At 41.6% G+C, this 24863-nt stretch overlaps 1 protein-coding gene across 1 annotated transcript in view; it reads right to left on the bottom strand.

Annotated features, from left to right (window-relative positions):
* EPHA6 (EPH receptor A6) overlaps window positions 1–24863 on the bottom strand; it is an 815765-nt gene that overhangs the window by 518687 nt on the left and 272215 nt on the right. The gene's annotated exons all lie outside the window — the stretch shown is intronic.

The following is a 24863-nucleotide window of genomic DNA, read 5'->3' as shown; positions in this document are numbered from 1 at the left end:
TTATAAATCTTTTCAGCCTTATCCTGAAAAAATATAAAAATAATTCAAGTTACTGTTACATTGAAGAAATAAAGACCATTTCATCAAATGGGTGAAATCATTCAAATGTAACAAGCATAATAATTAATGAAGCTCTGGATTAGAGTATGTATGATTTTCGTGATGTGCGTACATGAGTAACTCGATGCAAATTTAATATTCTGTTAAGATTTAAATTTTCCACAGACTAAACAGAAACAGTTATGATGAAACAACTTTATACCTTTTTTGTTTTTAAATTAACCTAGTCATGAGATCTGATTAGATCTATGTTTACCTAATGCTACAAGAGATAACAAAGTTACTTGTGATTTAAAGGGATCCAAAATAATATTAGACATGTCCTGAAATTGCAGAGGGATTTTTTTATCTTCTTTGAACTCCTACACTTCTGAATAGGGTTATTTGCAAAGATTGCCTACAATTCAATATATATCACAAGATTATGCAGTGTCATAATACACATCTGTTTAAATTCATAGCAAATACATTTAAATCACGCTTTAACTAGGAAACTAAGCACAACCTTAATTATAGAGCCATTAATAACATTGAATTAAAAAAGAGACAGGCTAATGACAGATAGTAAATAAAAAACAAATATTGATGTTGAAGAATGTAATATATTATAGCTCCAAAATGGCAATTATTCTATACAAAATATGTATATGAATAAGTAATTCATAACTTGTTACAATATTAAAATATTTTACATTTATAGTAATTCTAAAATATAAATGATTCTGGTTTTTATGTTAACTAAAATATATAGTACACTGATATTCTAACTGCAAGATACAATATTATGTCCAATATGACATTTGAGTGAAAATACACTACACATAATAATATGTATTTACAATATGGAAAGCGCCAACATTTCCTGCTAGGGACTTCTAAAGTTAATATTGGACGTGCTCAAATTTTATGGTTGGCAGAGCACAATGGGAAGGCTGTGGAGTTATTTGCTGGAAATAGATAATCCCAACTGTGATTAACAATGAGGAAGCGTATATTGAATTAATGAATATACATGTTGACTTTCAGCTTCAGTTCACTGAAATAATTACTTCGCATTAACATATCAACAAGCCAGCAATCAACAATCTAACCTCACCAGTCATTGACTACTTTCATAAAGGTATATTTTGGGGTTTATTTCCTCCACAGTTAGACAGACTTAATGCAAGATTTCTAATCATCCCATCACATGCCTAATGTCATAATATTTCAATATGAAAGGAATAAAACATTTTATATATTAAGTATTGAATTAAATGTACACATAGTATTAAAAAGATATGTTAGGCAGAGGATCTCAAAAGCAACACTGACAACATAAACATAAACCTGACAAACACAAATAATAAATAAAAAAAACCCATCTGACCAGGAAACATTACATAACATTGTACAGTTTCAGATGGATTTGATTTGTCATATTCCATGCATTTCAGGGTATCTTTTTAATGTGGTCACTTTTCCTTCTCATCTTGTCTATTTTGAGCTAGCTATTTGGTGAAGATCTGGTGCAGAAAATGGATATGGGAATGGATAGTTTAGGGAATGGCAGTAAATAGCTTTTAGCTATGGACTACCTATTCAAATCTGACTCATATGGTATTAAATATGATTTTTCAGCATCTGATTGTTTTGTGGTAGCCCACCCATATCAGTCTATGCTTCAGTGGACAGCTGTTCACTGTACATAAACCATTATGGCCAGGGCCGGCTCGAGCCATTCCTGAGCCCCAGGCAGCAGGTGCGCGGCACATGCGCGGCCCCGGTCCCCGGTATGCGGCGCCCCTTACAGCTGCCATCAGGTGCCCCCCATAGGTTAGCCCCCTGGGCAGCTGCCCGGCCAGCCCCCACCTTAATCCGGCCCTGAATCCAGCCCTGATTATAGCACAAGTTAAAACTTGCTGTGAGGCTCAAAAGGCCAACAAGTAAATGGATAAGGAGCAAATTATCTTTTTACACCTAGAAATGTTTATATAGATATTGAAAACTTGTTTTACTGTAAACTTATGATTGCCCATAAGTACTATTCTTGAAAACTACCATGGGAAGTCTGAGCTAGCCATTACTGTATGTCATTCGTGCAGGAATTGAATATATGCAATGGCCTTTCATCCCTGAGGATGGAGTGCTACTGAGTCTTATTGTGAACTGACTTGATCTATTGTGAAACCATTTGAATTAGTAACATATTTTAAAACAGGGATAGCACCAAGTAGCAAATTTCCCATTTCACTTTGTGCATACTTTCATATTTTGTTACCATATGGATATCCTGACTCAGTCTGCCATTTTTTTCACTGCTTCAGACTGTCATTTGACGTGCTAAAATACCACTGAGCCCCCCTACCTGTAATTTGGAATACCCCAGCACCCTGTCCTATTGAATCAGACCCCCCAGTCTCCTCCAGTGGTGGCACAGAACTGGGCTCACAGGCCACAGAAGAGTAATACAGACACTGACATTAGCTTAGCTCTGGGAAGGCTCAGTCAAAGGGACTTGCCACAACACATAGGTGTGCAGCCTCAAATGGGACCAGGGCCCACATAAATTCAGTTTACTCTTTATAAAGTTAAGGCAGGAACAGAGAAGGGTGCAAGTGACTTGGGGCCATGGAGAGCACAGCTGGGCTCAGTGCAAGATTAATAGGCTCTCTGGCTATGAAAGTGGCCAGCAAGAGGGAGGTTGGTGAGCGTAGTGATCAGGGAGTGCAGCCCCCTAGTTAAGTATAAAGTATAGGATTTAAATGATTGTAAGAGACAGCAGACAGAACAGTGTGGGTTACTAAACAAAATAAAACAAAGCACATAAGCTAAGCTTAATAAACTAAGGCAACTTGTTGCAAATCATAGTTTCTCACCCTACATCTTATTTCAGGTGAATTCTTTCTCAAACTATAGATGTCTTTTCTGACCTTAGTCCATCAGTACAAATCCACCCCTGTTGTTACTAGGGTTGCCAGGTGTCTGGTATTCACCCGGACAGTCCGGTATTTTTGTCTCCTGTCGATAAAAAAATTCAGAGAATACTGGACACCTAAAATATCCGGTATTTTCTGAATTTTTCTCTGGCCAGGAGGAGAAAATGCCGGGCACCTGGAAACCCTACAAACACTCAGAGCCCGGCCTCCCCTCTCCCCCCGGCCGGAACTCCCCCAGCTCCCAACACCCTCAGCTCCCTGACCCCAGCCCCCATGCCTACCTGGTTCCCCAAGGCTGCTGGCACAAAATGGCTGCCGGCCAAAAGACCTAGGGGAAGCAATGCTCAACAACTTTGGTCTCTCTCCCATTTTTTCCCCCCTTCAACAGAATTTTTTCCCGTTTCTTTTTTTTTGGGGGGGGGGGGGGTCAGTTTTTTTGTTTCAACCATCTGGAAACCCTAGTTGTTAGTGTCTTTTTGTTCATAGGTGTTTTAATGTATCCTCTTGAGGTGGGGAGGCAGTCTGTAAATCCAGCTGAAAACAATCATTGCTTGCTTCCCTTTGCTTACACAAAATTTCCCTGGAAACCTTTGACTGATTCCCCTGCATCTCTGTGGAAAAGTATAAAATTCATGATGGATGCCAGCTTCAGGTGACATGGTCACATGTACTTGTGGGGACCCTGAGCCCCTACTGGCTGGATCATAGAAAAAACACATCAATTTACATATCACTGTCATTATCAATAAAACTTCAAGTTTCTGAAGTACCCTTAATGGACCTCATTTAGCATGGCTAGATTAGCAAAAAAGGTTTATGCTTCATATTTTCAGTGCCAAATACAGGAATGATACATGCACACAAATAGAATATATTCATTCAGTAGATTACAAGCTACCTTACAAAAATTATTTTGCATAGAGTATTTTCCAATTATGCATATTCATAAGCCTACTTTCATAAAGCACAGGGAAGGCCCATTCACAACTAACGTCATATATGCTATACACCTCCACTTAAAGATTTGTCTTTTGTTGAATCCCAGTACTTACCCTTGCATACAGGCAGTCCCCGGGTTACATGGATCCGACTTACATCAGATCCCTACTTACAAATGGGGTGAGGCAACCCCGCACTAGCTGCTTCCCCCCAGCAGACCAGGGAGACATGAAGCTAGCGCCCCTCCCCCCCAGCAGACCAGGGAGACGTGGAGAGGCTTTTCTCAGCAGACACCTCAGCTTGAGAATAAAGGACTGAGGGAAGTGAGGTGTGGGAGAATAAAACTGAGCTCTGGAGAAATGTTTGGCTAGAGTTTCCCCTACAATATGTACCAGTTCCGACTTACATACAAATTCAACTTAAGAACAAACCTACAGTCCCTATCTTGTACGTAACCCGGGGACTGCCTGTATATCGTACTTAGTCAGATTTTCAACTCCCAAGGACAGAGGCTAGAGTTGCCAATTTTGGCTGGATGTTTTTGTAAAGGTTTCATCATATGATAGAATCTTTCCTTAATGGTTAATATTTAATCTCTGGAGACTCCAGGGCAATTCTGAAGAGTTGGTAACTCTAGCAGAGATATAAGGTACATCTATACTAGCCTCCTAGTTCGAACTAGGGAGGCTAATGAGGGTGACCGAAGTTGCTAATGAAGCGTGGGATTTAAATATCCCGTGCTTGATTAGCATAATCCCGGCCGGTCGCCATTTTGTAAACTGACAAGCCCGAAGTAATCATCCGCGTCTATATGCGGCAGAGAAGCTGGATTCTGAGATAAACCCCTTAGCTCGAATTAACTGTTAGTCCTTGTGAAATGAGGTTTAACAGTTAATTTGAACTAAGGGGTTTATCTCGGAATCCTGCTTCTCTGCCGTGTATAGACGCGGGCAGTTACTTTAGGCTAGTCAGTTTCCAAAATGGTGACCGTATGGGATTATGCTAATCAAGCGCGGGATATTTAAATCCCACGCTTCATTAGCAACTTCGGTCACCCTCATTAGCCTCCCTAGTTCGAACTAGGGGGCTAGCATAGACGGACTCATAGGGACTACTCCTCCTGATACCAAAGACAAAACTTTCATTGTCTCTAGTGGAAGTAGGGCAGACACATTTTCTTATACTTATTTGTGAAGTGCTGAGCACAATTTAGTGCTCTAATAATAAATGGTTGTAATTAAGCATGCTGACTAGTGTATGCTGTAAATTTATACCATAAACAGTATTAATTAAACAACATTTTTGATTTATCGTTGAAATAAAAATAACAAAAGTATGAATAATTTACTATTATTAAGCTGTATTCCCTGGTTAATTTAATTAGTTCCATTAGCTAATGACAGATCTTTTTTCTTTTTTGGCATAGACTTTCTTTGCCAGCAAAGTGTCTAACATATTTCTTTTTTTCTTTCTCATTCTTTCTCTGTCTCTTTCTCACAAATACTGTAGTGACTCATTTTATTTTACTATAAATTTGTGGCTTCTTGATTTTGCAAAACATGCCACTGATCTTTTATAAAGTTATAATTCATGTTCCTGCTGAAAATGATTGGGGCACATTGTAAGGTAAACTTGTGTTAACATATGTATACAATTTTTTTCTTTTCTTGCATAATGGTATTACAGCTTCTGTTAACTCTAACAATATTTATTACAAAATGTTGTCTTTAATTTTTATGTTAATGTTTCATTCCATCTTTGCCTTCTGGAGAGGAGAAAAGTGTTTTCCTTAGTGACCAAGACCACATGGAATAATTGCTCTGACATTTAAACAGTTATTTCACTTTCACATTGCTGATGCCCTTTAAACAAAACAGCTGATTATGAATTTCAATGTTTTCCATCAGTCAAGCTCTGTTATATATATTGCCCTAAGTTCCAAATGTGTAGTCAATTCACTGAAACAGATCCCACTATGCTTAATGTACCCTATCAGATTCTTTTTTCTCGGCAAACCAAAGTCTTATTGCTTTAAGATTATTTTTAACTAAATCCTCTACTAATGGCTTTCGGGCAGCACAATGTCAGTGAACACCTCATGAATGTTAGTTGGCAGAGATTGCAAAGGGCTTACAATTTGACAGCATTGCTCTGTCTTCTATCTATAAAAAGATTACTTATGAATGCTGCATCTGATCCATTACAACATTTCAAGGAATGTTCTAGGCATCAGTAGCTAGTGGTCCTAATGATTGTGGGGAAAGTCAGAAAATCCAAACATGAAAAATGGGGGTACATGGAGCCCCTGCTAGCAATTTAGAGTAGGCACGGTTTCAAGCATCTCTGCAGTTGTCCAAAGGTGAAACAACTAATTGAAACCCTTCTAGCATAACAATACTGCAAGCTCATTTTCCAAACACAGTGTAACATGTTGCAGATTTAGCTCCCAGAGAGAATAATAATGGTAGGGAAGGGGAAATTGAGGGCATGGAGGGAAAGGAGGAATTGGCACAGGGGAGAGGAGATTTAGTATTGGTGATCCTCCTATAGAATTAGAGCAGACAGAGTGGAGGAAGCTAAGAATGGAGGAGGAGATGGAGCCCCTGGCATGAAGAGAAAGGTAATGCACACAGAGCCAGGGGGACCTTGGTATGGGTAGAGAATAGGGAACACATTGAATCCCTGGTGGGGGGGAGAGGAGGATAGTGGTGAGTATGGTGGGGGAAGGGATCACCCAAGGCTCCTGGCAAAGAGGAGACAATCAGAGCCCCTGTGATTGGAGGATAGAAAGGGAGAATGGCGGGTTCTGGGGGGTTGAGCACACAGAGCCACTAAATAGCTAGAAGAGTGGAGGACTCTGGTCTGGGAACAGAAAGGAATGGGAGGAACTCCTAGCAGGGGGGAGATTGGGGAAAGTGGAATGGAATCCCTGAAATAGAGGGGAGAAAGGAAAGGTGGCACAGAAAGAATGTGTGTGGGGGGAATGGAAGAATGCAAGAAGCTGTTATGTGCAACAAAAGAAAACTCTGAAATGGGTAACCCCCAAATTTAATAAAGGTAACTAATTAAAATGCATCTCTGATTTACCTTTCATGACATGTTTTCAGACGCATAAGTCATGCAAAGTGACAAGAGTGTCAAAATTAAGAAACTTCTTTTTTAAAACTTTTTTTTAATCTCTGAGAAGTTGGTTAATTTATAGACAGAGATGTGACTTCTTTTCTTTTCTTTTCTTTTCTTTTCTTTTCTTTTCTTTTCTTTTCTTTTCTTTTCTTTTCTTTTCTTTCTCATCAAAAGATACTTTAAAATATCTATTTCTAATGGCTTCCCAGCCAGCCATCTAGACTGCATTCTGTCTAGTGAGCATTCCCTAGATATAAACACATTCGTAATAGATGCTTAGACAATACTACTAACTTCAGATAGCAAGATGATACATGCATACAAATAGGTTAATCATATTCGTCAAATCATTACTTTTCCAGCGATCTTACATGACTTATCTTGCATAAAATAGATCATGGTTATGCTACAATAATACAGTAATAATCTTGATATGAACAATATGGGAACAATATGAGACACAATACCACACTCAGAGCTTTAGTTTTCTGAGTACCTGACTTTTCAGTTCCTCAGTACCAGCAATATTGTGGATTCAGATGATCTCATAATGACTTTGACTTAAATGTGAAGAGACATAGGAATTTTCCTAGGTAAGTCACAATGCCTAAGAATCCATGTCCTTCACTGACACTCTGAGGCATGTTCATCTGAATAGTCTCTTATTCTTTGTCTGGATCTGGTCTGACCCTCACTACATCAGGACTAGAAACATGATTCTGTCTTTGAATATTTCACAAGTATCATGAAGTGTTAGCCTGCTTTCTCCAGTCTTCTCAAGACTTGAGAGAGATGTTGGTTTTGTTTGGTTTGAGCTATATGTAGATAAGGGTATCACTGTAACACAGAGACTCACCTGTGCCAATTGGCAAAGGGCTCACTGTTGTGCAACAGCACAACCCAGCAGGCTTCAAAAACTAAATACATACCATATAATTTTCATTGTATTTATCTATAAATGATACTATTTTAGGTCCTGAGCCTCATAAGCATTGTGAGATATAAAGATGGATGATATTTACATAGTTGAGTATATATACTGAAACACATGTTCATATTTAAGTCCAAGGCAGAGCTGAAAAACAGGTTTTGGATCACACAAAGGATTTCTCTGTTGGCCATGTAGATTAAGCATTGTAAAGTAACACAATGGAAACCCCATTTACATATGGAGTCAATAGGAAAGGAGTATATAGGGGAAGCAATTAGGGTGATTCTGGCCCTCTCCAAGGACAAATGAACTTTGGAGAATATACAGGGAAGGAAAAATTAGCTCTTTATCTTGAACCTGTCAAAGTAATTGGGCCACATATTTAAATTAACTGAAAACAGGACTTTAACCCAGGGCTTGGTGACAATGCTGAAAAAACCTTTGGGGTGAGAGAAACTTATTTAGATGAAAGATTAGTGTAAGTAAAGTTTAGACCATTTTTGTTTCCATTATTATCTATACTCATTTGTTTAGCCTGCACCAATACATTTATGATTGTTTTCTCTATATATACAATCTCAGGTTTGTGATGTTATACTGGAGTTCATTCTCAGTTGAATCAGACTAAGACAGGTGTGTGCACCGTTCCTGCAAGAACAGCTTACCTGATCGTTTCTGTGACTGTTTAGTGATAAGGGTGGAGGGAACACTTTTAGCAGCGCTTGGGGCTGAAGTGTGCCTATTAATAACCTGCAAGGCAAAGTAAAAGCTCACAAAGCTAGCAGACTGGTGGAGTCAAGGAGATTGTAGTTAAGTACAATCCAGTCTAATTCTTGCTGATGTAAGGAATAGGGATACCAGGTGTCTGGTTTTGAAGCGGACAGTCCAGTAGTGGAGCTTTCTGTTTGGGAAACAAATTGAGAAAATATAAATGAGAAAATATAAATGTCCAGTATTTTCTAAATAAGATGTAATGTAGATTGTAATGTAATGTCAAGTGTGTCCGATATTTTTGTTGAAACCATCTGGCAACCCTAGTAAGGAAGTAACAAGTCTTGGGCACCTGGGAAAGTATTACAAGCATAGAATCATTGAATCATAGAATACTAGGACTGGAAGAGACCCTGAGAAGTCATCAAGTCCAGTCCCCTGCCCTCATGGCAGGACCCAGTACTGTCTAGACCATTCCTGATAGACATTTACCTAACCTGCTCTTAAATATCTCCAGAGATGGAGATTCCACAACCTCCCTAGGCAATTTATTTCAGTGTTTAACCACCCTGACAGTAAGGAAGTTTTTCCTAATGTCCAACCTAAACCTCCCTTGTTGCAGTTTAAGCCCATTGCTTCTTGTTCTATCCTCAGAGGCCAAGATGAACAAGTTTTCTCCCTCTTCCTTATGACACCCTTTTAGATACCTGAAAACTGCTATCATTTCCCCTCTCAATCTTCTCTTTTCCAAACTAAACAAACCCAATTCTTTCAGTCTTCCTTCATAGGTCATGTTCTCTAGACCTTCAATCATTCTTGTTGCTCTTCTCTGGACCCTCTCCAATTTCTCCACATCTTTCTTGAAATGCGATGCCCAGAACTGGACACAATACTCCAACTGAGGCCTAATCAGCACAGAGTAGAGTGGAAGAATAACTTCTCGTGTCTTGCTCACAACACTCCTATTAATGCATCTTGGAGTAGTGACATTTTCTCTAGAAGTGTTCATGAACAGATAATGGTCAGTTGAAACAAATCCTGAAAGCTGTTGGTAGTGCAGATTCTGCCACAATTGTTATTTGCCAGAATCCAGGCTTGGCATCCAACTTTGAGAAGACTTTATTACTAAGTTGTCCATGGGCGTGTTCAATATGTGACAATACCTGTCACTCTCTACAAACATTTTAATTGAGTTTGAGAAGGTCTGGACCAAGGGTATTCAACTTTGGAAGCTCTGGGGGCCACGATGACACTCACAGCACTTGCTGAGGGCTGCAACTTAAGTGTTGTTGCATATACATGCACATATATGCAAATAGCTTCTTTCACACTGATAGGCATGAATAAAAGATTAAGCCTTAAGCTGCGGTGCTGGACCCAAACATGACCAGTGTGAGCCAGTCAGCACCTCTAAGGCTCTGCCCACAAGGCTAAGCAGCCAGAACTTCACACAATGCCCCAGTGCTCCCTGGGGGCTAGAAATACTGACACCCCGTACCTGTCTTGTCCGGCCAGCCCGTCCACTTCTGTCTTTCAATGGCACCTCATCGTTGTGGAGCATGTTCCCAGTGGAGGCCATGTTCAAAGGATCCCACCCGCGGGCCGTGTGTTGAGCCCCTCATGAACCCAAACTACACTGTGGGCAGCAAACAAACGGGCTGCAGGCCCCCGGGCTGTGTGTTGAGTAGCTCTGGTCTACACAGATTTGAAGCGTGTCATTTGGTTTTAGGACCACTTCTGTACCATGCTTGTTTTCTATTCTGGAAATTACACCCATCTGCTCTATGCAACTAAGCTCTCCTTTTACTCAGGGTGGCAAAGGGAGGGAGGCTCCTCTAAGTGTAGACAAAGGAAATTGCTTTTCATTTGGTATCAGTTTAATACAGCATTCTTCTAATTTCCCCAGTCTTTGGATTAATTTGGAGAACTCCTTCCTGACCCTAAGGTCCTAATCCATGGTGACTGTTCTAGCTCTATATGAAGACACAGGGAATTGGCTGCTGGATTGTCAAGCAGAGCAGCATATAGGCTATCTACAATGTAGGCCTTTTGGGGCCGTCTTCTCTCTAAGTTTTAAAATGGTTCAAAATGTTCCTTTCCCGTTTACTGGCAACTGCCCTGGGCATTTCAATATATTTTTTGGTTTCTGAAGTGTTGCTTTCATTCACCTATAAACTGATTCTCTAATCAATGTCACTTCAGTGTCTGTGTCTATTTTAAAGCCTATTTTATGCCATCCCACAGGGATCATGGTGATCCATGGTCTGCCATGTTTTCAGTCATTTCCCATGCCTCCAAGGTATACAATTTCAGTACCGTTTGGATTTTATTTTTGAAAAATGGTTGCTACAGTGTATTTACATTGTCAGATTATATACTGTCCCTTTTGTACACATTCCATGGATATGTTGGGCAAAGTCACTTGCTGTGAGATGTTTTGCCATACCATGGGAATTCTTCCATATTGTTCTTGTATTTCCTTTCTTTTCAGTGTTATCATAGCCATCTCTAAATCACTTTGTACTTGTCTTGGTCTATGTGGACATCTGGAGATATTTTCTTCTCCTTGTCTCTGGCTTTTACAGCAGACTCCTCATCAGAGTTATTCCTGGAAACAGTCTGTGTCTTCTTTATGGAAGACTATATTTTTGGCTGTCTCTGGTGTGAAGTTAGCATCCTTTTGGAGTCTGATAGTTGGCTTCCCTCAGCCCTACAACACACTTTCCAACATTTCTAATGGCTAAACCAGAACAAGAGCTCCCTGATAAGTGTGGAAAGCTCATAAGGAAGTCCTTTCAATTTTAACAATGAACAAGCAAGCTTTTAAAAGTGTTTGCTGTTGAAAGCACAGCACTCCACACCTCTATAATGAGAGTAGGGGCTGTGTTGTGGAAAAGAACACTTACACAATGGGGGAGCAGTGTCTTGGGAAAGACTCTGAAAAGGATTTAACGATCATAGTGAACAAGCATCTGAATATGGCTCTCAGTGCAGTGCAGTGGCAAAAAGGATTAATGAGTTACATGGATGTATAAACAACAGAGTAATAAGAAGGTTTGGGATGCAGTTTTACCTCTTCATATTGCAGTGGTGAGACAAATACTGCACACAGTTATGGAGCCCAAATTTTAAGAAGGATATTAAAGGAAAGGTTATAGAAAAGAGTCACAAGAATTTTCCTGGGGGATGGAAAACAGCCTTATCATGAGAGACTTAAAGAGATCAATATGTTTAGCTTATTGAAAAAAAGATTGAGCTTTAACTTTAAAACAGCCTGTAACCTATACAAGAACAAAACACTAGGTGGCATATGGGTTTTTAATCTATGGGGAAAAGGTATAATAAGAAGTTGAAGCCACATGAATTCAAATTAGAAATTAGTCACAACATTTTAATAGAAATTACATCATTATTGAATGCCCTTCTAAAAGTTATATTTTAATGACACATAATTTATTGGGCTAACTGGGTGAAACTTGATGTTCTTTTCAGACCGGATGATCAGATGGTTCCTTCTGGCCCTATACTCCATGAAACCTGTGAAACTTTGGCAGTGGTCCATTGTTACAAATTCAAAGTTGCTTTCTTTAGCCAATCCAATTCAAAAACCATATTTTTTAGGAAAATGTAATGTTTTACAAAGTACTTGGAACAAGCAAATTTCCACAAAATAAAATTTAGTAATTTACAATAAATAAATTTACAATAAATGTGTTACTGATTTTTTTTTAAAAAATAGAATAGGGTAGGGACCTCAACAGATCATCAAGTCCAATCCCCTGCCCTCATGGCAGAACCAAACATGTCTGGATAATCCCTGATAGGTGTCTATCCAACCTGCACTTAAATATCTCCAGAGATGGAGATTCAATAACCTCCCTAGACAATTTATTCCAGTGTTTAACCACCTGACAGTTAGGAAGTTTTTCCTAATTTCCAAACTAAACCTCTCTTGCTGCAATGTAAGCCCATGGCTTCTTGTTCTATCATCAAAGGCCAAGGAGAACAGTTTTTCTCCCTCCTCTTTGTAACACCCTTTTAGATCATTGAAAACCGCTATCAATTCCACTCTCAGTCTTCTCTTTTCTAAACTAAACAAGCCCAGGTCTTTCAGTCTTCCCTCCTAGGTCACGTTTTCTAGATCTTTAATCATTTTTATTGCTCTTCTCAGGACCTTCTCCAATTTCTCCACATCTTTCTTGAAATCTGGTGCCCAGAACTGGACACAATACTCCAACGGATGCCTAATTAGTGCAGAGTAGAGCGGAAGAATGACTTCTCGTGTCTTGCTAACAACACTTCTGTTAATGCATCCCAGAATCATGTTTGGTTTTTTGCAACAGTGTCACACTGTTGACTCATATTTAGCTTGTGGTCCACTATGATACCTAGATCCCTTTCTGCAGTACTCCTTCCCAAATGTATAACTATTTGTATCCCTTGCAAAATGTGTATTAGATTAATATATCTAATTAAATAAGCAACAGAAAGATTGAGAAATCTTTGTTAAGCCTTGTTTACATTGAATAAGTTTTCACTGGTATAACTAAAGTGTAGGCATATAAACAAGCTGCACTAGTGTAGTGTGATGCTTACACCCATGCAGTTTAATCCAGGAACATACAGAATTAACCTGAACCAAGGAGGTAAACCTCACTTTGTACTGGTGAAGCATATCTAGATTAGGAATTTGTATCTGTATATATTTCTTTAAGTAGAGAGGGCCTGAAGTGCATACACAATTTTGGGGAGTTTTAATGGTTAATAAATATACTTCATAACAAGGTAAATTCACCAGACAATCACTCCTTTTAATTAAGAGATTTATAAATATTCATATATTCAATTTGGTCTCTAATTAATCCTGAAGATTTAGAAAAGCCTTAACCTTTTACCAAGGACTTAACCTTTTTATTTTTTATTCCAGTAGTACCTTGACCAAACAATAAATCTGGCACAATAATAAGACTATGGTGTGAGAGCAGAAAATGCTCATTAGGATTTGGAGAGTTTCTTGCAAGGAAAAGCTGATTTAATTAGTTTTTAACAAAATGAATGCAAAATGGAATAAATAACACAACATAAATTAAGCAGGAAAACTGTATAAATAATGGAAATTTTGCTTCTCTTACAAATTCAAAATTTAAGAAATATTTTGGGTTGAATCAAATGTTTTCAAAATGTTTGGCAAATGAAAGTTAAAAAAGTTTTGATTCAAACATTTCATTTTAATTTCAAACATTTAAAACACTCATCAATTTTTAAAAAGTAAAATTAAAAGAAATTTCAAAATAAAGAGTATTTTCAAAATGAAAATTAAAAACATTTCATTTTGGAAATATCATAATGAAGCATTCGGATTTTTTCTGTTTTTTTCTTTTTTTTTCTTTTTAAGTTTTTTCCCTAGCCAAAACCATTCAGTAGAATTGGCAAGAATCTGTGAAAGGTTTCAGTGTTACTAAATCTGCATTTGTCACAAAAAAAAGTTACAACTGAAAAACTATAAATTATTGTTGAGCCTGAAGAAACAATAACAAGAGTAACAGAATCAAATCCTAATTCCAAGGCCTGGGGCAGCTTCAGCCTTAGTCAGAGTGCAAATGCTTATCGGATAGTCGACAGGATAGTTGACTAGTTGCTCTCCCCCCGCCCCCACTGCCTTTATCAGATAGAGGCAGCAAGGGGGGCAGAGATGAGGGGAGTACTTAAAAGTGACAACACCGCACAGTGCCTGGGGTCAGCTGCTCCATGTAGTAGAGCAGTAAATACTGCTGCTTTGAATACTGCAGGGAGCCCTAAGTCAGGCTAATAGGTGTGTGCACTGGGTGTGCCGGGTGTGCACAGGCACACCCTAATGTCTCGGGCCGGCTAGTCTGAGCCATTTTTGTGCCCTGGGCCCCACCCGGCCCGGCAGCACCGTGCAGCCCAGCAGCATGGCACAGCGCCTCTGAGGCGCCCAGGAACACCCCCGCCCAGCGCGGCAGTATGGCACAGCACCCTTGAGGCACCCGGGAGCACCTCCGCCCAGCCCGGCAGCACCGCATGGCGCCTGGCTCTGTAGCACTGTGCAGTACCCCAGGGTGCGCCCCCTGCCCCACACTACAGCACCATGAGGCACCCTGGGGGTTTGCCTGCCTATCCCAGCAGCACCATACAGCGCCCCACCCTGCAGCACCGCGTGCTGCCCTGGAGGCGTCTCTGCCCATCCCTGCAGCACCATACGGTGCTCTGGGGGTGCCCCTCCCCGTCCCTGCTGCTTGGGCTGACTCTGACTCCATCCCTGCAAGCTGTAAGGCAGAAGCTGAAGGTAAGGGGGGGGGGAATAAGAAGGGGTGGGAGAGGAAGGGGCTTTTGTGGTGGGGGAGGGTGGAGGAGGAAGAAAGGGGAAGGCACCAAAGGGACAGGGTAGAGGAGACACAAATGCTAGGGGGGAAGTGGAGACAATGAGGAAAAGGGCAGGAAGGGAGGTGTCAGTGGGAGGGGGGACAGGGTGATGCTGGAAGAGGCGAGGGTAAGGGCATTGGGGATTGGAGGGGGAGGTGGTGGGAGAAGGCTTGACAGAAGGGGTGGGCATGAGGAAGGTTTGGTTGGAGCAAGTCATGTGTGAGGGCACAGGGGCATGAGGGGAATGGGGGCAGAGGATGGTGAGGGGATGGGCATCAGGGAAAAAAAGGGCAAAGGGGGCAGGGGCAGTGAGGGAAGGGGGAAGCACCAAGAAAGTGCAGGGGTAAGGGTGCAGATGCCAGGGGATTCTGGGGGTGAAGCAGAAGGGCAGACACCTGCAGGGGAGGGACCAGCACCAGAGGAGAGAGGCGAGGGAGGTGTTAGACGAAGGGATGAGGAGGGGTAGCTCCCATGATCAGAGTGGGACTACTGGAGGAGTGGGCACAGAGGGGAGAGAAGGGCTGGTGGAGCGGGGGCAGGTCTCAGTGAGAAGGGCAGGAGTTAGGACAGCAGAGCAGGGTGACGGGTTGGGGGGCAGCAGGCACCAGGGAAGTTGATGCAGCAGAGGGGAAAGGTAGATATTTATGAATAACTTGGGTGCCACAATGGAACATCCAAACAAGCCACATGAATTCGGTACTGGTGCACAACACAAAATTCATTCTACTCATGGGAAGAAACTCTTAGAGGGAACACTCCCCTCCCCCCCAGCCTCTCCACCCCCGCATTAATGTCACACACATTGGGTTAATGCAATTGCAGGATAGTTGCATGGGGAAGGGGGTTGGGGAGGGCAAACTAATCCCTATTGGTAGGGGGATGGTGGGAAAAGTCCTTGGGTCAGGGGCCACATAACACGTTTTACTTTTGGTCATGTGCCCATCTTGCCCGGAGAGGGTTACCTCCAGGGGCGTGGCTAATGGGGGCCAGGGGCATGGTTAACAGGGGTCAGGGTTAACAGGGGTGTGGCTAATGGGGGGTCAAAGTGCATTTTAAAAACATTCTTTGGGTGCACACCCTAATGAAATGTGCTGCGCACACCTTTGGTCAGGCTCCTCATGGCATTTCAAAGCGGCAGTGCCACGTGGACCTCGGGATCAGCTGGGCACTCCAGTGGTTGGCAATATATCCCTTCTGCTATATTCTTCTCATTAGAGCATGGAGTTACTACTCATAAAGATTCTGTAGAACATTTTGGTTCATGTAAGATTTTTACTTCATTTGATTCTACATTTTCTTTCATGTATAGTGCCACTCCCTCACCAGCACGACCTGTTCTGTACCCTGGTATGTCTGTGTCTCATTGATTGTCCTCATTCCACCATGTTTCTGTGATGCATAGTATATTAATATAATTAAGGAATATATTAATATCCTTCTTAAATATGAGGCACTTTAGTTCACCCTTATTTTTAATACTGCTAGCGTCTGTGTATAAGCACTATAAAAATTGTCCCTATTTAGCTGTCTGCCATTTCCTCATGTGTTTGAATGGCTCTTTTTCATTTGACTGTTTCTCATCTGATCTTACCCAGATTTTATCCTTTCTTCCATCCTCTCCTCCTTTCTACAACATAGAGAATCTCTATTAGTAGACTCTCCCCTAAGAGATGTCTCTGTCCTCCTCCGCACCCATTGACTCCGCACCCATCGACTCTGCACCCATCGACTTTCCCCCAGCCCTTAGTTTAAAAACTGTTATATGCAGGGCTCACTGAACCATGGCAAGCCCCGCTTGCCAGCCACGCTGTTCGGCGATCTGCGCATGCGTAGATTGCCCAAACCTGGCTCTTCTGGGTTATAATTTACTCGCCTGTGGCGAGTTTGTTGAGCCCTGGTTATATGACCTTTTTAAGGTGGTAGTTAAGGGTTTGGCTCCGCACTCCTGGAATGAAGAGGGCCTAGGGTGGAAGAGATGGGGCTAGGGGAATCCAGTCCTCAGTGCCACCTGGATCTCAATCCCCCACACTCCTCACTCAGTGCTGCCTAGAGAAGAGTGCACGGCACTCCAGCAGTGATTTAAAGGACCTGGGCGGCAGCAGCGGCGAGCCCCAGGCCTTTTTAACTCACTGGGCCTCGGGGCAGTTACTCACTTTGCCCCTTTGACAGCAGGCCTGGCAATGAAAACTGACATATGTTAATGACTATCTTCACCAAAACCTAGTGATTTTAAATTATGCTTTGTTCTAATTGTGACTGAAAATGTGCTACACATTTCATACTCACAAAAATACATTAGATAAATTATTGTAATTATCATCTTTGAATGAATATCAACATTTTTATGTCAAAAAATTCCCTGGTAAAATAAAATAGGAGACCACAGAATATTGAAAGATTATCCTTTATTCAGGCCTCAACTTTCCTTATTTTTGTAACACCTAAGGGCTACATTGGTTAACCACAGTTATGAGAGTGAAAGGCACTGGGTAGCAACTAGAATTACAGGGGTCAACTATGGGGGAGTTACCCAAGCAAAAAGAAGTCCTTCCTAATACCATGACTGACTTATTATACTATATACATTGTACCTGTCATCTCAAGACAGGTAAAAATCCACAGTTCAGATAATGAATTTCAGACAAACAAAATTCCATTTTCAGAGGAAAAGTCTGAATTTAGAATAATCAAAGATTCAGATAATCAGAATTCTCCTGTATACTTTTTTATGCCTCATATGTGGATTGATAAACTGCAGAAACACATGTTAAATATATATATCATGATTCTCTGACCACTTCACTTGCTGCCAACTAATTCATCTTTGTTGACACTTATTCTAACTTTTCAGCCCCTTGATTTCTTCCTCCCAGATTCACAAATAAACAAAGCTTAGACTCGGGTTCAGTTTGAGCAGTTCCAAAGTTCACTACTACCATTTTTTTAATTCTATCTATTGTTTTAATTGAACTCAAATTTATGCATATGACACAATTTACAGTTCAACAGGCCTGATTAGCAGCTAAAGTTGAAATGTTTTCTCTTCAATCGGAGAAATGTGCAAGAGAAGAAATAGTGAATATATTCTGGTACAAAAGGCTAGATACTGCAATATCATACATACAGAAAGCTCTGTACAATAGCAATGATTGATAAAAGTACTACACAATTGTGGCATATAAGCAAAGTGAAGAAAAGATAGAAAAGATAGGATCATGAGCAATATAGACCAAAGAAATATGGCAACATGGAAGGTATATCAATAAGGTTTAGTACAGCAAAAGAATAATTATTAGATAGAAAAAGGAACAATGACAGGATCAAGGCTATACATCTGAAACATTAAAAGTTGCTGAAACTACATACCTAAGTTTTAACATTTAAACTTTAACAAAAACCACATTTTATATATTTGACTACTGTATTTAACAATTAATCAAGTAGTCTATTTCAGACACTTTCAGCAATGTGTATAAATATTTCATCTGAAGCCTAAAATAAAGAGCTGCAAGCTAAAATTTATATATGAGTTATAAATCCCAGTTATACTTTAAGTTAAATTAGTTAAGTTAATCAGGATGGCCTCAATTAGCTCAAACTAAAGCATGATTTGACAGATGACAATGTTTCTTCACGAGGCTCTCCTTGGCTGCAAATAGAGAAAGGGAGCCAATGGGTGCCACGAGGCTGCATGGCTATGGCCCTAGTAAGTAAACACACCAGAGTGGCCAGTTAACAGGTTTCTCAAAGTGGTTTTGCAGACCACTTTGAGAAACACTGCTTTGGAGGATAGGATTAAATGATCTGGACAAACTGGAGAAATGGTTTTATTTGAATAGAATGAAATTCAGTAAAGACAAAATCAAAATAAAGTATTCCACAAAGGAATGCACTTGCACACATACAAAATGGGAAATGACTGCCTAGCAAGAAGTATTGCAGAAAGGCATCAGGGAATTTTCATGAACCACAAGCTAACAATGAGTCATAATAATGAGTCACAATAAGTAATGAGCAGGAGTGTTGTAAGCAAGACACTAGAAATAATTCTTCTGCTGTAGTCCACTCTGGAGTACTGTGTCCAGTTCTGGGTGCCTCATTGCAGAAAAGATGTGGACAAACTAAAGAAAAACCAGAGAATAGCTACAAAAATATAAGAAAACATGATCTAGGAGGGAAGATTGAAAACAACTGGGTTTGTTTAGTCTGGAAAAGAGAAGCCTGAAAAGGGATATGGTAACAGTTTTCAAGTACATAAAAGATTGTTACAAGGAAGGAGAAAAAATGTTTTCCTCCACCTCCGAGATTTGGACAAAAGGCAACGAATGGGCTTAAATTGCAAAAAGGAAGGTTTGGGTTGGACATTAGGAAAAACTTCCTAGCTGTCAGTGTGGCTAAGCACTGGTGTAAAATGCCCAGGAAATTGTGGAATATTCATCACTGGAGAGTTTTAAGAGAAAGTTAGACAAACACCTGTTAGGGACAGCTTAGATAATACTCAGTCCTGGCATGAGTGCAGGCAGGGCCGGACAGAGGCATGGGCGAGCCGGGCAGCTGCCCAGGGCGCCAACCCACGGGGGTCGCCTGATGTCAGTGTTAGGGGCGTGCGGCGTCCCTTTCAGCTGCCATCAGGAGCCACGCGCCCGGCTCCTGCAGCGTCGGACAGCAGCACCCCTTCGGCGCCGGACTGCAGCATCCCTGCCCCTATGGCTGCGGGGCCATGCACGGCCCAGTGTGTGTGCTAGCCGGGCTGGGCTGGGCAGCGCATGCGCCGTGCACCCCGGGGGCGGGCCCCAGGCTGCACGCCGACCACTGTGCCAGCGCGTGCATGCACCGTGCACCCCACGGGCGGGCCTGCGCATGCGCCCTACGCCTGGGGGCAGCCCCGCACGCCCAGGCCCAGAGCGCCAAAAGGGCTCGGGCTGGCCCTGATTGCAGGGACTGGACTAGAGGACCTTTTGAGGTTCCTTCCAGTCCTATGATTCTAAGATTTTCAGAACATTCTTTTCCTGTATATATTCAGACTAAGGGTATGTCTACACTACCCTCCTAGTTCAAACTAGGAGGGTAATGTAGGCATACCGCACTTGCAAATGAAGCCTGGGATTTGAATTTCCCGGGCTTCATTTGCATAAGCGGGGAGCCGCCATTTTTAAAACCCCGCTGGTTCGAACCCCGTGCAGCGCGGCTACACGGGGCTCGAACTAGGTAGTTCGAACTAGGCTTCCTAGTTCGAACTACCGTTACTCCTCGTCCCGCTAGTTCGAACTAGCGGGGTAGTGTAGACATACCCTCAGGGTGTTAAATATCGATTGATTTACTAGTCGAGTAGTTGATGGAATATCCATCGACTAGCTGATAGGCACTTACACATTCCTCCTTTGAAATGTACAAGAGATCCCAGCTGGCTCCATTTCTGTAACTGAGAAGTTATCCCTATTTCTAGATGAAAATATTTTCTCTAAACTATAATGAATGAAAACGGATCAGCAAATATATAGAACAAATTTTGTAGGCTTTATCAGTAATTGTAAAGTTGAATGAACAGAAAACAACTACTGATGCAGTGATTTTAAAGGAGCCAGACACCTATAGTCTGCAACAATAGTAGTTCTCTCAAGAGCTAACAAAGAAGCTGTGTTATTTTTCCTATTGCTATAGTGTGGTATATTTCCTCCCTTTATTCAATGATGTGGATACCATTCTTTGACTAACCTTGTTTGGAAATCTTTTAAGATTTACAGACAAACTTTCAGAAGTGGCAAATGATTTAAATTCCAATTTAGTGCAGTAGTTCTCAACTTTTTCCATACTGGAGCTTTGATCCCATGTGAATCCCCATGTATCATTTAACACAAGTTTTAGGAGTGCTTCCTAACTTTATACTGAGGACTCATAATACAGGGCCTGATGTTAAAAGTTCTGAGCAGCCAAAGAATTTGCTGGTATTAATTGAAATTGTGGATACTCAGCATTTTGAAAAATCAGTGAGACACATAATGGCATCTTCTGTATGTTTCTCCTTAGTAACAATTAAAAATATTTTCCCTCTGCTCATTGATTGCAACTTGATATAAAGGAAATAAAAGATGATACATTCTACATCACAATAGGTAAAATGCAGGCAAAATCTTACACAAGTGCACACATGGTGCTATTGATTTTTAAGCAGAAGTCCAAATATTTTCTGTTGGGAGTATTGCTTACAAATGGCTAAACACATTGTATTACCCTTCAGTTTCAATCACTGCAAGAATAAATATAACATGCTACGGTGGAGGAAGGAAAAATGTTCTGGATAAAACAGGACTGCAAATGGGAAGATCTTGAGTCTACTATCAATTTCATCAAAGATTTTTTTGCATAATCTTGGGTACATTTAACGATTCAATTATTCCACCCATACATAAGCAGTTACATCAGCACACTAGACTTCACGCGTATGTTCATGAGTTGCATGCACCTTTGTGAAGAGTTGACAATAAGCTATGTTGTCTACAATATGATCTAGGGGTGGAATCCCAACTCCGGTAGACATAGATGCACAGAACAATAGTGTGGGTGCAGTAGCAGGGGCAGGGAAGAGCACTGGCATGAGTTAGCCATGCCCATGATGTATCCATAGAGTTCAGGTAGGTGTGTATGTGTAGTTGGTACAGCTAGCCTATGCTTCTCATCGCCTATGCTACTGTACCTAAACTACCATTTTGACTGTACCCTAGTTTAATGAAAGCTAACATAATATATTTATTTGAGCTGGGAATTACACCCCTAACTCACAGAGTCAATGTAGCCAATGTGTCTTGCTGTTATGGATGCTCACTGCAATTACAGCCTGAAACAAATGCAGCTACTTGTGCAGCACATTTCCAATGAAATGTGGTAAATTCCCTATTTGCTTTTTTTGGTATGATGGGAATAGAACAGTTTTGTGAATATGGCCCTTGATGTCTCTCTATTAGGATAAGAGATATGAGTAGCAATTATGATAATTAAATGTAATTATATTAAAATAATTAGCACTTTAGCTATCACTTGCTGTGCATTACACAGCAATTAAAAACATAGGCCATATTTCAATAATTTTTATTAGTCTGTTTCTTCATTCAAAACAATAAATGGAATAGAATATGTTCTATTTAAGCCTGGCATGCTCTCAACTGAATGATTATCACAGTCTTCTCAGCAGAACAAGCATTACCATAGATAACATAAATGTCAAAACATTATCATTTAGACATTTTTTTCTAAAAGGAAAGGCCTAAGCAACAGACTCTAATATCTATACTTATAGAAAAATGGACAAAATAGGCTTGTCATCCAACTTTATGCTTTAATAGTTTCTTTTTAATTAACGATATTTAAATACAATGATGACTGATAATTGGATCAAATATAATTTGACAACATAAGTGGACTTTGATGCTACAAACGCAAGTGTTCAACTTTACTTATTCAAAAACTCCTATGAAATCAATGGAACAACTGGCATGTATAGAGCAACACAGGAGTATATGTGTCTGCAGAATTGGACCATTTTTTAGTTTAAAAAATAAAATTTGCAAGCTCTGAATAGATTAAGTACATTATTCATTTAAATATGGTGTGGTATAGAACATATCTGAGCCTTTCACACTAAATATTCGTCAAGGACATGAACTTTGCTAAAAAAGCCTCCAAAATGGTTCAGGTCTTACGCCCCTGGATATGACCTTACCCTAAACACAATTCCAATTACCTTGAATGTGCCTTGAGATCAGTGCATGGAGGGGACTCCCTCCACTTTTGGGTCTCCCTCAAGTCATCCAGAAAGTAGAGGGGACCCCTCTGGATCCCTTAAAGGATATATCAGAGATCCATGTAGGAAAAGAAAAGGTTACTCACCTTGTGCAGTAACTTCTGTTCTTCGAGATGTGTGTCCCCGTGGGTGCTCCACTACAGGTGTCGGGCTCGTCCCGGCGCCGCAAACCGGAAACTTCTTCGTAGCAGTAGCCCCCTCCGGAGGACCGCGCGTGCGCAGTGTGTCCCGCGGCGTTCGCGCCTTTTCTGCGTCGCGCGGTCCGACCCGCCAGTTCCTCCTAGCCGGAACATCTGCAAGATACAAGAGAGATCTCCGAAGCAGGGAGGAGGGCGGGTCGTGGAGCACCCACGGGGACACACATCTCGAAGAACAGAAGTTACTGCACAAGGTGAGTAACCTTTTCTTCTTCTTCGAGTGATGTCCCCGTGGGTGCTCCACTACAGGTGAGTATGAAGCAGTCACCCTCGCACTGATTGTGCTTCGGATTTACTTGTGCACGGACGAAAGGACTGCTTGAGCGACTGCTGTGTCAGCGACCTTGAGACGGTCAAGGGCATAGTGTCTAGCGAAGGTGGATGCGGACGACCATGTCGCTGCCCTGCATATGTCTGTAAGAGATACATTTTTCATGAAAGCCGTGGAGGCAGCCATACTTCTGGTTGAATGCGCTGTTAGCGAACAGGGCAGAGATTTCCCCCTGAGAGTGTAGCAACGGGTGATGCAGTTAACTATATGTTTGGAAATACGTTGGGACGACAGCTGATGACCTTTAGAGCGATCAGCGAGTGATAATAGCAAACGCGGAGACTTCCGGAATGGACGTGTTCTGTCAAGGTAAAATGCCAATGCCCTTCTAATGTCCAGAGTGTGCCAGCGGGCTTCCTCCGGTGTAGCATGTGGTTTGGGGTAGAAAGTAGGGAAGATTATAGGTTCATTGACATGAAAGGACGAGTTGACTTTTGGCAAGAAGGATGGGTGACATCTCAGTGAGACTCCCTGCTGAGTGAACATCGTGTATGGCGGGTCCGCTGAGAGTGCTGCAAGCTCTGAAACTCGCCGAGCTGAGGCTATTGCCAGGAGAAAGGTAACCTTTATCGTGAGAATTTGTAACTCACAAGTCGCAAGTGGTTCAAATGGTGGGCGGGTAAGGGTGTCCAGTACAAGGCCAAGGTCCCATGGCTGCGGGATAGGCTTGTGTGGTGGACAAATATTGGAAATTCCCTTGAGAAATTTCTTCGTAAGTGGATGAGAGAAAACGGAAAAGCTCTCTATGGGAGCGTGAAAAGCCGAAATAGCTGCCAAGTGTACTTTTAGCGAAGCAGCGGCCAATCCTTGGGAGTGTAAATGCAGGACGTAGTCCAGAATACGCTGGATCTGCACATTTAGGGGGGTTAATGGCTTGTGGCCGGCACCAGGCTGAGAAGCGACGCCACTTATAGATGTACGATCGTTGGGTGCTGTGTCGTCTGCTTTGCACGAGTACATCCATGACTGCTTGGGAGCAGGTTAACTCTAGGCCCTGGAGCCAGTTAGGAGCCAAGCTGTCAGGTGCAAGCGGTCGACATCCGGGTGGAGAAAGTTGCCGTTTTGTTGTGAGATCAAGTTGTTGATCCTTGGAAGACGTTGAGGTCTGGACACCGACATCTGCATGAGTTGCGTGAGCCAAGTCTGGCGCGGCCAGAAGGGAGCCACAAGGATTACTGTCGCCGAGTCTGATAGTATTTTCTGTATTACCCGCGGTATCAGCGGGATTGGGGGAAAAGCGTAGAGGAGATGGTACGCCCCCCAATTGAGAAGGAAGGCATCCCCCAAGGATTGGTTGTCTATCCCCGCTCTCGAACAGTAAGAGCGGCACTTCCTGTTGTCGCGAGTGGCAAAGAGGTCGATCTCTGGGTAACCCCATGCCCGAAACAGATCGAGGGCTACAGAGTGAAGGAGCTCCCATTCGTGTTGGGAGTGGAATGATCTGCTGAGCGTGTCCGCAATTATATTGGTT

The sequence above is a fragment of the Pelodiscus sinensis genome, chromosome 1 (genome assembly GCF_052426305.1).
Source record: "Pelodiscus sinensis isolate ZL-2025 chromosome 1, ASM5242630v1, whole genome shotgun sequence".
Lineage (NCBI taxonomy): Eukaryota > Metazoa > Chordata > Testudines > Trionychidae > Pelodiscus > Pelodiscus sinensis.
The sequence above is the reverse complement of the archived record's forward strand: the minus strand, read 5'-3'. Positions and strand labels throughout refer to the sequence as shown.